This window comes from Phyllosticta citriasiana (assembly GCF_038021145.1).
Source record: "Phyllosticta citriasiana strain CBS 120426 chromosome Unknown IWZ02scaffold_21, whole genome shotgun sequence".
Taxonomy (NCBI): Eukaryota; Fungi; Ascomycota; class Dothideomycetes; order Botryosphaeriales; family Phyllostictaceae; genus Phyllosticta; species Phyllosticta citriasiana.
The window spans coordinates 106,188-122,091 of NW_027117298.1; the positions used below are offsets into that span (position 1 = coordinate 106,188).

Genomic DNA, 15,904 nt, shown 5'->3' on the forward strand with positions numbered 1-15,904 from the left:
TACAAACAGATCACCCGCGCGTGGGACGATCACGTGTCAAGCCCGGCGGCCACCACTTCTGCAGGCCAGATCCTCTCTGAACCTCGTCTTTCAACGAGACCGCCGTATTTCAACCGTCTCGTTTGAATGTCTACGCTCTTCCATTGTTTGTACGTCTTTATAAACGGGTTGCACGACGATCTAAAAGGCCAAAACAAAACCTGTCTTTGATTCCGTCGAGATCCCTTAAGATCCACACCCGCAACACCACCACACCACCACACCAACCTCTTCGACTCAGCTTTGGGTCCGAAGACATCAATCACCATGGCAAAAAGAGAGGGCAATGCCTTCAGTCACAGAATGTCAAAAGGGCAAAAGGATGGGTCTTACCGCGACTCGAACGCGGGGCCTCTCGCAAGCTGTAAACAGCAACCCAGGGTTAACCCTAAGCGAGAATCATACCACTAGACCATAAGACCTGGTGTTTCGGATGGATGTTCCGTGAAAACATTTTTCCTCATTGTGAATATATACTGTTAACTTAAATTAAGAATATTATACATTGATTGATTAATTAATTGATTGATTAATTAATTAATTAATTAATTAATTAATTATTTTACGTCTTACTAGAGCTATAGGCTATCTAAGATAGAGCTATCTATAGGATTAATTAATTAATTAATTAATTATTTTACGTCTTACTAGAGCTATAGGCTATCTAAAATAGAGCTATCTATAGGGGATCCTACGTACGTTTATAAGGTAAGTAGAAATACCTAGCTAAAGAATCTTATATAATAAGGCGTAATTCTTAGTATAATATTAGTATAGGGTAGGTATAGATAGATAGTTTATCTAGGCTCTTTTTAGGTAAGAGGGAGCTAAGAACTAGCCTTCCTACTATTATCTAAGTAGATAGAGCTATCTATAGGGGATACTATATATATTTATAATAATTAATTATTTTACATCTTACTAGAGCTATAGGCTATCTAAGATAGAGCTATCTATAGGGGATACTATATACGTTTATAAGGTAAGTAGAGATGCCTAGCTAAAGAATCTCGTGTAATAAAGTATAATTCTTAATTAATTAATTAATTAATTAATTATTTTACGTCTTACTAGAGCTATAGGCTATCTAAGATAGAGCTATCTATAGGGGATACCACATACATTTATAAGGTAAGTAGGAATACCTAGCTAAAGAATCTTATATAATAAAGTATAATTCTTAGTATAATATTAGTATAGGGTTATTATAGATAGATAGTTTATCTAGGCTCTTTTTAGGTAAGGGGGGGCTAAGAACTAGCCTTCCTACTATTATCTAAGTAGATAGGTAGCATAAAGTAAGAGTAAGGAAAGGAAGGGGGATAGGAAGAAGGTATATATAGAAAAGTAAATATAGTATAGGGTAGTAGGTAAGGTAGATTATATATATACTCTACTATAGCATTCTAGTACTATTTCTAATAGTACTATTTTTTAGTTAGCGTTATATAATACCTTTCTTAGTACCTATAAAGGTAAAAAAGGCGGGTAAGGTTTTTAACTAGTAGCGTACATCTTCTAGCTAACTAGTATAGTTAGCTAATACTTATTATAGAAAATAGATAACGCTAAAGAACCTAGGTTTAATCTATATTAATATTACTTATAATTTAATCTAGCCCTATTACCGCCGTTAGATAACTATATATTAATATTATTACTAATAATAGAGCTCTATATGCCGCCCTAGCCTAGGTATACTATATAGATAAATAGTATTAAGCCCTTACCTTACTACTAAATAGTTATCTAATTATTATTAGGAGTAGGAGGATTTAGCTAGAGTAGTTACGGAGTAGTTATCTAAGCTATGTTAACACCTTCCTAATCTAGAGGGCTAGGGTCTTAGTAGAGGCTCTATATAAGGTAGAGGAGGGGTATAAGCCTAGAGGGTATTAGGTAGATTATAGATAAAGAGGTCCTTTCCTTAATTATCTTTAGTTAGAGGGGTTCTAGGGTAGTACCTATAGGAACTATAAGTAGAGGGATTATAGAGCTTATTATTCACTCTACTAGTAGAGATTAGAATAGATTCTCTCCTCTTCTTTTTACTCTTCTTTTTTCCCTTAGTCTACTATTTATATATGCTATGCCCTAGTAGAAACCTTCATCTAATATATGAATTTAAGTATAAATTATCTACTAATATCTCCTTAGAATAGCTCTCTATAGGGTATAGAGGCTATTTTCCTACTATTATTATTATACGCCTTATGCGCTACCTATATAGCTTCTCTCCTAGTAGAGCTATAGAGTAGGTAGTTACTAATAAGGTGTTATAGTATTTATTAGGTAGTATTATTATAGCTATAATTATCCTAGTCTATCTTACTAAACTATACTAGGTAGGCTCTAAAGTAACTATAGTTTAGTTTTAATTAGAAGTAGGCTAATACTTCTAGTTATCTATACTTAGGGAGTTAGATAGACGTCCTTAGTATAGGTAGGAAGTTATATATATATAACCCCTAGGATGGTAGTATCTATGCTTCCTAGTATTATATAGTATATATTATCTATTCTACTATAGTTCTTTATTATACGTATATCCTAAGGAGGGTAGTACTTAAGTAGTTATTCTCTAGGGTTAGCCTAGTAGCCTCCTTTATAAGGGCGTCTACTTATAGGTTTCCTCTAATCCCTATATAGCCTAGGGCCTATAAGAAGGTAAGACTACCTTATCTAGCTATAATTAAGTGGCCTATATCTATAGCTTAAAGTTATAGACCTTAACCTAGTAGGTTAGATAGGGTTTAGAGACGGTATAGTATAGCTTAGTTATCTATGTATACTATAATCTATTACCTAGGCTATTTCTAGGTAGCTAGCTCTATAGCCCTTATAAGTGCCTCTAGTTCTCTATTATATATAAGCTAGTATAGTCTAGTATTTACTCTATATCTTACTACTACTCTTATACTATCTTATTAGGTGTTATACGCTATGATCCCTATACCTACTCTATTTCCTTTTAGGATAGATGAAGCGTTAGAATATAGAATAACTACTTAAGTTATATATCCTATATGTCTAATATATACTTAGGCTTCTTATTCCTTTTAGAGGTAGCTAATCTTAACTTCGTACGGCATAGTCTTTTTCTATAGGGGAAAGGAACTATGCTTAATCAGGCTTTTAGTACCTATTACTAGGTCTAAAATTATGTTCTAGACATGTTTAAGTTATATCTAGCGTCCTAGTATACTCTCTAGTTTAAACTTATTAATAATTATATATACTAGGTGTTAGTAACTAAGTTTAAAGAGTCTTATAGTATATACTTAAAGTAATATATTCCTCCTAAGGTAGGGGGGGAGAAGGCCTACTTTAATTTCTATAGAAATAATTAGGGAGGTACGAAAGGCTCCTAGGATTTAGTATAGTCTACTATTTTAAAGTATTCGTCCGAGTATCTTAGAGCTACTAACTTACTAGAAAACTAGGGACCTATAATCTACTATACTTTATACGTAAGTAAGGTATAGCTATTAGATAGTAGTAGGGGATAGTCCATATTATATATTAGCTAGCTATATAAGTCATCCTAGTAATTACTTTACTTAGGCATTTCGAATTATTATATACTACTAGAATAATAGGTATATATTAAACTATATCCTAAGCTATTAGATAAGTTACTTTAGTTTTACTATATAATCTCCTAGGAGCGTAATTATAGCTACCTTAGCCTTATCTAAGCTTATAAAATAGATAAGGTCTATTTTATCTTTATTAAAGTTAATAGTATACTAGGTTCTAAGTAAGAAGAGCTAGGTTACTTCCTGCTAGAGGATCCGCGTATTTTTCTTCTAACTCATTAAGGAGATTATAATTAAAATATTATTAATATATAAGAGGAATCTTACTAAGTAAGAGGAAAAGAGCTTTTATATATAGATAAGAAATAGGATTAGGGAGACTAGGCTTCCTTAAGGGATTCCTAAAACTATTAGATAAAGGTCTTCTTATTAGCTATTAAAGGAGATCTAGAGTTATTAACTACTAGTAAATATCTTTACCTATACTAGGAGGGAAGTAGGGAGCCTAATTTCCCCTATTATATATAAGAGCTAGTTATAGGCTATATAATTAAAGGCGCCTTATATGTTAAGGAATAGGGTTAATATCTTATACTATGCCCTCCTCTCATCCTAGATAATATATATAAGGATTATTACTATATTAATTACTAACTTCTATAGTCATCTACCTATTTAGGATAGGTATAGGAGGTAGGTAGCTTCTATAAGTACTCTAAGACGTTTTACTATAATACGTTTAAGAACTTTTCCTAGGTAGTTAAGTAGGCAGATAACTCTATATACTTTTAGGTCTATATAATTAGGTTTCCCTAGTTTCTTAAGTATTACTCCTACTACTTCTCTCTAGTATTCTAGGTAGTATCTATACATAAAGAAGGTTTAGTATACCTAGGTGAATTTTCTAGGAGAAGCGTTATATGCCTTAGTAATTATCCTTTAGTAGATCTAGTCTAGCCTAGGGGTAGTGCCTTTAATCTTATAAGAGTAGGTATACTATACTTCCTTATCTATAAGGGAGGGCTAGTCCTATAGCCCTTCCTTATAGTTTATCTATTCGCGTAGGGGGATATATAGTAGTAGGGGGAAGAGTTTCTAATAGAAGGTAGCATACTTACCGTTATATAATAATTAGAGTTAATCTTAAAGGTTATATATCTAGGGGATCCGCTTAGATTAGGTTAATTTCGTATATGCTATTACCTTATAGATAGACTAGGGTGTTTCTTTTATAAGGAAGTTATTCTAGTACTCTTATTTTACCTACTTAATAGCTATGTTATATGTATTCTATGCTTATATATATATAACTTAGTCCTAACATACCCTACGCCTTACTTATATAGCGGTTATCCTTAGGGCTATAAGGAGTAGGGACTACTATAGTTTTTATTACTATCTAGGTATTACCTATAGGATGCTATATTTAGCTACTATCTCTATTACCTTTATAAGGCTTCATCTAAGTTAGTCTAGGTCCTCTTATAAGGTCCTACTAGAGAGTATATATTATGCCCTATTAGGGAGGGCTTAGATAGGTAGAATTATAATCTTATTTAACTCTTCTTAGACGATTTACCTATATTAGGCCTAGTTAGCTTTTTTAACGTTAAACCGTAGTAGAGGTATTAGTATATCCCAAAACTCGTTATACGCGATAGTAAAGAGAATAGCGTTATAGTTAGATAAGGGGTTCTCTTATACCTACTAGTTAATTACTTAAGCGGTAATTATTAGAGTGTATAGGGATAGGTTAATAACTATTTCCCTTTCTATCCCTATATAAAAGAAGGTACCTACTCTAGGCTAGTTTTAGAGTTTAAGGCGGTTTTTCTTAATCCATTTATATAGAGCTTCTACTTTATAAGATTAGGGGGAGAGTAGGTCCTATATTAGATAGTGTTTATTAAAGTCCCCTACGTAGATTATTAGCATGGTAGGGGGGCTATACTTAATAACTCTTTCTATTATATATAGGGAGGATAGGTTACCTTATTCTACCTTATTATAGATATTAACTATGTAGATAGTATCTTCTCTATAGGTTAAATTAATAGTAAGGCAGTCTAGGCTAGAGAAAATATCTAGGTAAGGAATTACCTAGACTTAGGTAAGGGATTTATTTAGGTAGAGTATTATCTAAGGACGGGAGCCCTATAGGAAGGTTAGGAGAATTTATATTATAGAGGGGTAAGAGATTAATTATATATTAGCTATATCTTCTTATAGTATCATCTATGGTTCCTAGATAAATATTAGGTGGATGCCTAAGTAGAGAGTATCCTAGAGTACTACTTCTATAGCCTAGGCATTCCGGTTTAAGTTAACTTATATAACTTTAAGGTTACCTAATATTTATGCTAGGGGGATAGCTTTATTAGATAATAGGGATAGTTTAGGTCCTAGGAGTAATAAGTACCGTTATAGTTACTATACTTTAATGCTATATAGGCATATATCATGCCTCTCTTTATATAGTGTTTATAGTTATACTTTTCTATAGTATAGGGGCTAGTATATAGTAAGTATTTAGTCCTATTATAACACCTAGGGGAGCTATAGCTAAATTCTTAACACTTTATATACTATACGTCTAGAGTAAGCCTAAGGAGTTTTATAACCTATATACTTACTCCTATAAGATAGAATGGCTTTAAGATAGCTATCTCTACCTCTTTTACTATACGGAAGGCTATAATAACTAACCCTACTTTTTAGGTAGCCCTCCTTTTAGCTAAGGTGAGCTAGTATAGAGTTCCTATAACTAATAGGCTAGGGTTAAAAGTATAGACCTCTTCTATAATGAATTATCTAATGTTAAGTAGATAGAGGTCTTTAAGAGGGATGCTATAGGTAATAACCTTATACTAGGTTTAGTTCTCCTAGACTATAGCATCTAGGAATAGGTAAGTAAAGAGGTCTTAATAGGAGGTAAGGAATTTAGAGTTATATTAGGGTGAGCTAGTAAGTAGGATATTCCCCTTCTCTATATATGTTACTATTATTATAACTAGGCTAGATATACCTATATTCTTAAAGGCGTTATTAATGTTATTTTATATAGAGAGAGGGTTAAAGTTTAGGAGGGGACTCTACTACTAGATAATAACCTACATATCCCGTAGGGTCTTTAGGGGAGTAGTAGCTAGCTTTATAATTATCTTTAGGTAAGGAGTTATTATATTTAGTTTTTTAGTAGTAGTTACTTTCTAGGCTTAGGTTATATATAATGGTTTAGCTAGGTTTATAGGAAGGATGACTAGCTTTTATAGCTAGTAAACCTTTACTCCTAGCATATAAGTAGTATTTTTAAGGGAGTAAACTTAAGTAGCTAGAACTAATAATATATTACCTACGCGACCTATCTTAGTATAATCCCGTAGGACGTTACTAAGGTCATAAAGTCTTTACTTTTTACTTATATTATACGTAAGGTTTATTACGTATAGGATATAAGAGAGGGCTATATTAATTACCTCCTAGGTAGTATTAAAGTTTAGATAAAATCTAACCCTAGACCTTTTTCCTTAGTAGGTAGGGTTAGGTTTAGAGGTATCTACTAGGATAGTTCTCTTCGGCTTAGTATGCTATTTCTTAATTAGGCCTAGTATAATAAGTAGTAGGGATGATAGGGGGATAGGGCTAGTAGGGAAGTCCTAGTCTATTTCCTTATATTTATTAGCTAGTTAAGTAGGCGGTAGGTTAGACGGTATAGGGTTATTCTAGTCTATTTCCTTAGGTTTATTAGTGAGTTAAGTAGGCGGTAGGCTAGGTAGTATAGGGGTATCCTAAATTTTATGGTTACGGCTATCTAGTAGAAGGGAAACTAGTTTAGGTAGGGCCTCCCCCTAGAGGGTAGGTATAGATATACTTATAGTATAATGCTTTAGAGGGTAGGTTTTTACTTTCTAACTTTAGTTATATACGTATAAGCCTGCGCTATAGAGTTATAGTAGGTATAGTGATTTTCGATTTTTTAAAAATTTTCTATATAGTAATAACTTATTAACGCATAGGCTTTTTCTAAGAAGTAGTAGCTAAACTAGAGAAGAGTTAAAGTATAATTCTTAGTATAATGTTAGTATAGGGTTATTATAGATAGATAGTTTATCTAGGCTCTTTTTAGGTAAGAGGGGGCTAAGAACTAGCCTTCCTACCGTTATCTAAGTAGATAGGTAGCATAAAGTAAGAGTAAGAAAAGGAAGGGGGAGAGGAAGAAGGCATATATAGAAAAGTAAATATAGTATAGGGTAGTAGGTAAGGTAGATTATATATATGCTCTACTATAGCGTTCTAGTACTATCTCTAATAGTACTATTTTTTATTTAGTTAGTATTATATAACACCTTTCTTAGCACCTATAAAGGTAAAAAAGGTAGGTAAGATTTTTAACTAGTAGCGTATATCTTCTAGCTAACTAGCATAGTTAGCTAATACTTATTATAGAAAATAAATAACGCTAAAGAACCTAGGTTTAATCTATATTAATATTACTTATAATTTAATCTAGCCCTATTACCGCCGTTAGATAACCGTACATTAACATTATTACTAATAATAGAGCTCTATATGCCGCCCTAGCCTAGGTATACTATATAGATAAATAGTATTAAGCCCTTACCTTACTACTAAATAGTTATCTAATTATTATTAGGAGTAGGAGGATTTAGCTAGAGTAGTTACGGAGTAGTTATCTAAGCTATATTAACACCTTCCTAATCTAGAGGGCTAGGGTCTTAGTAGAGGCTCTATATAAGGTAGAGGAGGGGTATAAGCCTAGAGGGTATTAGGTAGATTATAGATAAAGAGGTCCTTTCCTTAATTATCTTTAGTTAGAGGGGTTCTAGGGTAGTACCTATAGGAACTATAAGTAGAGGGATCATAGAGCTTATTATTCACTCTACTAGTAGAGATTAGAATAGATTCTCTCCTCTTCTTTTTACTCTTCTTTTTTTTCCCTTAGTCTACTATTTATATATGCTATGCCCTAGTAGAAACCTTCATCTAATATATGAATTTAAGTATAAATTATCTACTAATATCTCCTTAGAATAGCTCTCTATAGGGTATAGAGGCTATTTTCCTACTATTATTATTATACGCCTTACGCGCTACCTATATAGCTTCTCTCCTAGTAGAGCTATAGAGTAGGTAGTTACTAATAAGGTGTTATAGTATTTATTAGGCGGTATTATTATAGCTATAATTATCCTAGTCTATCTTACTAAACTATACTAGGTAGGCTCTAAAGTAGCTATAGTTTAGTTTTAATTAGAAGTAGGCTAATACTTCTAGTTATCTATACTTAGGGAGTTAGATAGACATCCTTAGTATAGGTAGGAAGTTATATACATATAACCCCTAGGATAGTATTATCTATGCTTCCTAGTATTATATAGTATATATTATCTATTCTACCGTAGTTCTTTATTATATACGTATCCTAAGGAGGGTAGTACTTAAGTAGTTATTCTCTAGGATTAGCCTAGCAGCCTCCTTTATAAGGGCATTTACTTATAGGTTTCCTCTAATCCCTATATAGCCTAGGGCCTATAAGAAGGTAAGACTACCTTATCTAGCCATAATTAAGTAGCCTACATCTATAGCTTAAAGTTATAGACCTTAACCTAGTAGGTTAGATGGGGTTTAGAGGTAGTATAGTATAGCTTAGTTATCTATATATACTATAATCTATCACCCTAGCCATTTCTAGGTAGCTAGCTCTATAGCCTTTATAAGTGCCTCTAGTTCTCTATTATATATAAGCTAGTATAGTCTAGTATTTACTCTATATCTTACTACTACTCTTATACTATCTTATTAGGTATTATACGCTATAATCCCTATACCTACTCTATTTCCTTTTAGGATAGATGAAGCGTTAGAATATAGGATAACTACTTAAGTTATATATCCTATACATCTAATATATACTTAGGCTTCTTATTCCTTTTAGAGGTAGCTAATCTTAACTTCATACGGCGTAGTCTTTTTCTATAGGGGAAAGGAACCATGCTTAATTAGGCTTTTAGTACCTATTACTAGGTCTAAAATTATGCTCTAGACATATTTAAGTTATGTCTAGCATCCTAGTATGCTCTCTAGTTTAAACTTATTAATAATTATACGTACTAGGTGTTAGTAACTAAGTTTAAAGAGTCTTATAGCGTATACTTAAAGTAACATATTCCTCCTAAGGTAGGGGGGAGAAGGCCTACTTTAATTTCTATAGGAATAATTAGGAAGGTATAAAAGGCTCCTAGGATTTAGTATAGTCTACTATTTTAAAGTATTCGTCCGAGTATCTTAGAGCTACTAACTTACTAGAAAACTAGGGACCCATAATCTACTATACTTTATATATAAGTAAGGTATAGCTATTAGACGGTAGTAGGGGATAGTCTATATTATATATTAGTGTTAGCGGTATTCTATAAAGATAAGTAATATCTTTATTATATACCGTATGGTAGATGGTTTATAGTAGAGAATGTAGTAGATTCTTTACTATAAGAGAACTTCCTTAAAGGACTAACTAGTAGGCTACCTAAGGGTGTTTATATAGAAGAACCTATAGATTCTAGAGAGTTCTATCTCTAGGTAATTAGTAATAGGTTCTTCTATTAATAGAAGATGATTTCTAATTAATCTAGACTAGAAGATTCTAGGCCTTAGTAATAAGATAATCTAGAATAAGGGCTAGAATCTAAAAGAACCCGTAGGAATAAGTTCTTAGTAATAGAAGAGGTCTAGAAGAGTCTAGAATAGTCTAGACTTATTCTTAGGCCTCTAATACTCCCCCTAACTTATTACGCAGGGTAATAGAGAGGAATTTAGTAAAGAGAGCCTTTATAAGTACCTTAGTTAAGGCTTCTATAGGCATCTTCTTTAGTAGTAGTAGGTTCCCTATTACTATAGAGTAAGTAATAAGAGATATCTTTCTCTATATTACTTAGGCCTTCTATAGTAACATAGCTGCTACTACTAGGGATTCTAACCTCTTTAAAGGTCTCTCTAAGAGGATGAGTTACTTCTTCTATAGGGCTATTAATAGTAGCCTCTATAGTAGTCGATTCCTTAGAGGATTTTTCTCTAAGGCGCTCACTTCTCCTAGGCTCCTCCCTACTAGTATCTATAGTAGTTATAGACCTAGATCTTAGTCTATTAGGAGGGCTAGTTATAGAAGAAGGAAATATAGGCTTAGTATAGTCTATATCTTCCTTATCTTCTATACTTTTAGTATAGGGAGAAGGAAATTCATCCTCTTTAAAGGTAATATCCCTAGTGCGTATAATAGCTTATTTTTCTATATCCTAGCATCTATAAATATGCTCCCCCTTAAAGCCTAATAATATACTAGGCCTAGAGCGTAGAGAATACTTAGAGGATATAGTACGCTTTTCTCTAGGGATGTTTATAAAGACTTTACTTCTAAAAGTCTTTATATAAGAGAGATTTATAGTAGGAGACCTACCCTTAGCTATATTTAGCCGGGCTAGAGGTGAAATACCCTCTAGGGACTTCTTAGGGGTCCGGTTTAGAATATAAGTGGTGGTTTTAATAGCCTCTAGCTAGAAGGTAAGGGGGACCTTAGAATTTAAGAGAAGGTAATAGGTAATAGTATCTATTAACCTATGTGTCCTCTCTATAAGCCCGTTTTACTCTAGGCTATAAGGAGAACTCTTTTCTAGAGTTATTCCTTTATTTTTAGCTAGTAAATCTAGCTAAGTTCCCCTATATTCTAGGCCATTATCTAGCCTTAAAGACTGGACTTTACTATATGGCTCTATAAGTTTAAGATAGTAAACTATCTTATTATAGGCTTCTCCTTTAGTAAATAGGGGGAATACCTATGTAAACCTACTATAATAGTCTATAAAGGCTATATAGTAGGTGTATCCCCCTATTCCCTTAGGAGTAATAGGTCCTATAATATCTAGACCTATCTTCTTATAAGGTTTAGAGACTACTACTAGTATAGTAGATATAATATACTTAGATTTAGCTAAAGGGCATATAGAATAGTCTATTTTACTACCCTTAATAGGTAGTAGTGCCCTAAGAGCTTCTAAGTTTATATGCCCTAACCTATTATGCTATAGGTTTAAATCTAATATATATAAGTGATTTATAGTAGATTCTACCTTAGGTAGTATAAATAGGTTATTCTAAAGTAAAACTTCAGTATATATCTACTCTCTTTTATCTATAAGTCTTAAGTTCTTTATATCTAGATATATACTATGTATATATAGCCTAGATATAGAGATAAGATTTATAGATAAATCGGCGATATAGAGAGTGTCTAGAAGGGTTAGATTTATCCTTCTATTAGCGTACTTAAAGGTAATAGGTATAGTACCTATTCCTTTAGCATAGATCTCTCCTTTACCTAGTTTTATAGGTAAATTTACTTCTTTTAAAGAAGTAAAGAGATCTTTATGTCTAGACATATGGGCTATAGTGCTAGTGTCTAGAATCTAGTTATTTAGGCCGGGACCTACAGTAAAATAAGAGGTATAACCCATAATGTATAGGGTATCCTCTAAATCCGTAGGACTACTATTATTTTCTTTACCCTTTAAATTCCTAGCTCTTTTATAGTAGTCCTTTTCTAGATGGCCATTCTTTTTATAATAAGAGCACTTCTTAGTACTCTTATTATTATAAGTAGAGGCGTTCTTTTTAGAAGAAGATTTCCCTTTATTACTAGTTATAGTAATAAGGGCAGTATTACTTTCTTCTTCTAGTTCTTAGTACTAAGACTCTTCTACTAGATGCTCTATAAGGTGGTCTAGAGTAGTCTCTTCTTTTAGCCCTAGCTGGGCTACGGCGCTCCATAAAGAATAGCTACTAGGTATATTACTAAAGAATATACCTAGTTTCTACCTCTCCGTTAAGGCCATCTTAGTCTAAGATAATAGGGTTATCTTATCTAATAGATTAGCTACCTAGGTATTAATATCTCCTATATCTTTAAGGCTTAGTAGCCTTATAAAGTGTGAGACTTCCTATGAAAGTCCCTTAGATTCACATCTTTTTCTAAGGGCTTCTCCTATAGAACTTATAGTTCTATAATAGGTAATGCTAGAATAAAGTTTAGGATCTATAGAGGTCCTAATAAAAGTCCTTATTCTAGCATTATTAACCTCCTAGGTAGGATCTTCTACTTTAGGTTAAGATTTAGAGTCTAGATAGGCTTTTAGCCCTTCTATAATCACTATATCATTTATAGTAGATTACTAAGACTCCTAGTTCTTAGGGCCTTTAAGTTTAGGAATGCTAGGGAATTCTTTTCCTATATTTCCTAGTAGAAGATGTTCCTTTCTTAAGGTATATTAAAGATTTTATACCTTATAGAGGTCTTTAGAGTATAAAACTCTTTATACTTATAGTTTTAAGCGGAAACTATAAGTGTATGAAGTCTTAAAGTTTATTAGGTGCTAATGGGCCTAATGCACCTAATAGAAAGTAGGGAGTTTATTAGAGTTTCGATATTTTCTCTAATAACTTAGCCGGGAGTAGAGATATAAAGAATCTGATTTTAGATCCTTATCCGCCGAGTTTTTTTCCTTAAAACAGTATACGACTTTACTTACTAAGCAAAGTATTCAGGTTAATGCGGGTTGAAAACGTTTTGAAGTATCATGAAGTTTTAGTGTTCCTTATGCTAAGATACTAGCAGGAACTAGTATAAACAGGTAACGCTTAGGCCTAATATGGTATAGAGGCCGCGTAGCCACACCTTATATTAACATAGTTAATAGAAATGTGAGGAAATCCGGAGAAAGGCGGAGAAAGGTAAAGAATAGGTAGCGAATAAGGCTATTCTAGACTACTAGAAGGTTCTAGAATAAAATCCTAGGTAGATATAGGCCTAACGGTCCTAGGAAAAATTTAATAGGCTAAGAGCCTAAGGATAGGGCTTAGGATACTAGTCCTTACCCTAAAAAATGCCTTACTTATATAAATAAGTAGGCTTTCCCTAGACTTCTTTATAAGTTTAGCTTAATAGCTATCTACTAAGATAGTCTTACTAAGCCTTACTTATAAGAGCGGTCTAGTATAGAAAGAATAGTATATTCTTTCTTATAAGTAGGGAAGGAAGTAAAATCCTACTTATAAATTATAAGGCAAGCTATATAGTAATCTATAGATTACTATTAGCCGGGCTCATAACCTGTTAGCGGTATTCTATAAAGATAAGTAATATCTTTATTATATACCGTATGGTAGATGGTTTATAGTAGAGAATATAGTAGATTCTTTACTATAAGAGAACTTCCTTAAAGGACTAACTAGTAGGCTACCTAAGGGTGTTTATATAGAAGAACCTATAGATTCTAGAGAGTTCTATCTCTAGGTAATTAGTAATAGGTTCTTCTATTAATAGAAGACGATTTCTAATTAATCTAGACTAGAAGATTCTAGGCCTTAGTAATAAGATAATCTAGAATAAGGGCTAGAATCTAAAAGAACCCGTAGGAATAAGTTCTTAGTAATAGAAGAGGTCTAGAAGAGTCTAGAATAGTCTAGACTTATTCTTAGGCCTTTAATAGGTTTATAATAAGATAAGCCTAGACTATACTAACTATACGCTAAAGACTTAGTTATTTACTATCTAGGCTAAACTTAGTAGTAAAGCCGCCTACTAAATAACGCCCTAGTTTAAATAATATAGAGATAATCCTAGCGTAACCTTTAAGTAACTACTTACGCACTTAGAGCTAATCTACGGTAATCCTTACTAAGTAGTAAACGCGTAACGCTAGATATATATGTTATGCTAGTAGGGAGCACCGTTCTAGGAGTTTTTTACTAAGTTTAATTAGGTCTTATAGCTAGCTAAGGGCGATAAGTAGCCGGATTTAGCTAAGATTAGCCTCCTAGAGAACGTACTAAGCCGTAAACTATTAGCCTAGATAGTAGGGTTAGCCTTAGGAGGAGAGTCTTAGGACTAGTATATAGCCCTCTTTATCTAAGTTAGTAATTCTATAGAGAGACTTAGAAATAATAATAGTAGCACGCGTAACGGCGGTTACTAGGCTAACGGCCGATTTTATAAGGGTAGGTTAATAGGTTAGTCCTCTAGTAGTATAGCGATAACGCCGTAAGGACGGTTAAACTAAAAGAGTACTACCCCTAAGGCTATAGAATAGGAGCCTACTAGCCTAGCCTACTTAGCCGTCTAGCGTGCTAAGTAGGTATTAGATATAGAGGTAAGCTAATAACGTATATCTAAGCTCTATCTATGTTATAGTAGTAATACTCACTTTATTAGTAAGTGCCTATATAAACCTACTCATCCTCCCTAGGCTATAGTAGTCTAGCTATTACTAGAGGATGAGATTAAAGACGTTAAGGAGCCTAAATTAGGAAATAAGGAACTCTAGCTATAGTTACGATCCGGAGTAAAGTTATAAACTAGAGGAGGTTAAATAGTAGAATTATAGTCTATTAGCGTAAGGCTAAGCGGTATATAAGGGGTAAATCCCTACTAGTATTAGCGCTTATTAGGAGATTAAGACGTAGATACGCGAGTTAACTCCTTTCTTATAGTAATAATTAGTCGTAGTAAGCTAGTCTCACGATAGTAGGATTAAAGTACTAATCTAAGCGAGTATATACGGAGAATCGGTACTTTAAGCCTAACGCTTTAACCGTAGGATCTATCTAAGGATGTAAATAGTTAGAAACTATAATAATACCCCCCCCCCTCTTTACGCCGTTAAATGTAACGCTAATCTTGTTAGAGGCCTAAGAATAAGTCTAGACTATTCTAGACTCTTCTAGACCTCTTCTATTACTAAGAACTTATTCCTACGGGTTCTTTTAGATTCTAGCCCTTATTCTAGATTATCTCATTACTAAGGCCTAGAATCTTCTAGTCTAGATTAATTAGAAATCGTCTTCTATTAATAGAAGAACCTATTACTAATTACCTAGAGATAGAACTCTCTAGAATCTATAGGTTCTTCTATATAAACACCCTTAGGTAGCCTACTAGTTAGTCCTTTAAGGAAGTTCTCTTATAGTAAAGAATCTACTACATTCTCTACTATAAACCATCTACCATACGGTATATAATAAAGATATTACTTATCTTTATAGAATACCGCTAACAGGTTATGAACCCGGCTAATAGTAATCTATAGATTACTATATAGCTTGCCTTATAATTTATAAGTAGGATTTTACTTCCTTCCCTACTTATAAGAAAGAATATACTATTCTTTCTATACTAGACCGCTCTTATAAGTAAGGCTTAGTAAGACTATCTTAGTGGATAGCTATTAAGCTAAACTTATAAAGAAGTCTAGGGAAAG

The 15,904-nt window shown here is 33.0% G+C and overlaps 1 non-coding gene across 1 annotated transcript; it reads right to left on the reverse strand.

The window, feature by feature from the left end:
- Positions 1–363: 363 nt before the first annotated feature.
- Positions 364–461, reverse strand: IWZ02DRAFT_t128. The gene has a single exon. It is a non-coding gene; the product is annotated as a tRNA-Pro (tRNA).
- Positions 462–15,904: the final 15,443 nt, after the last annotated feature.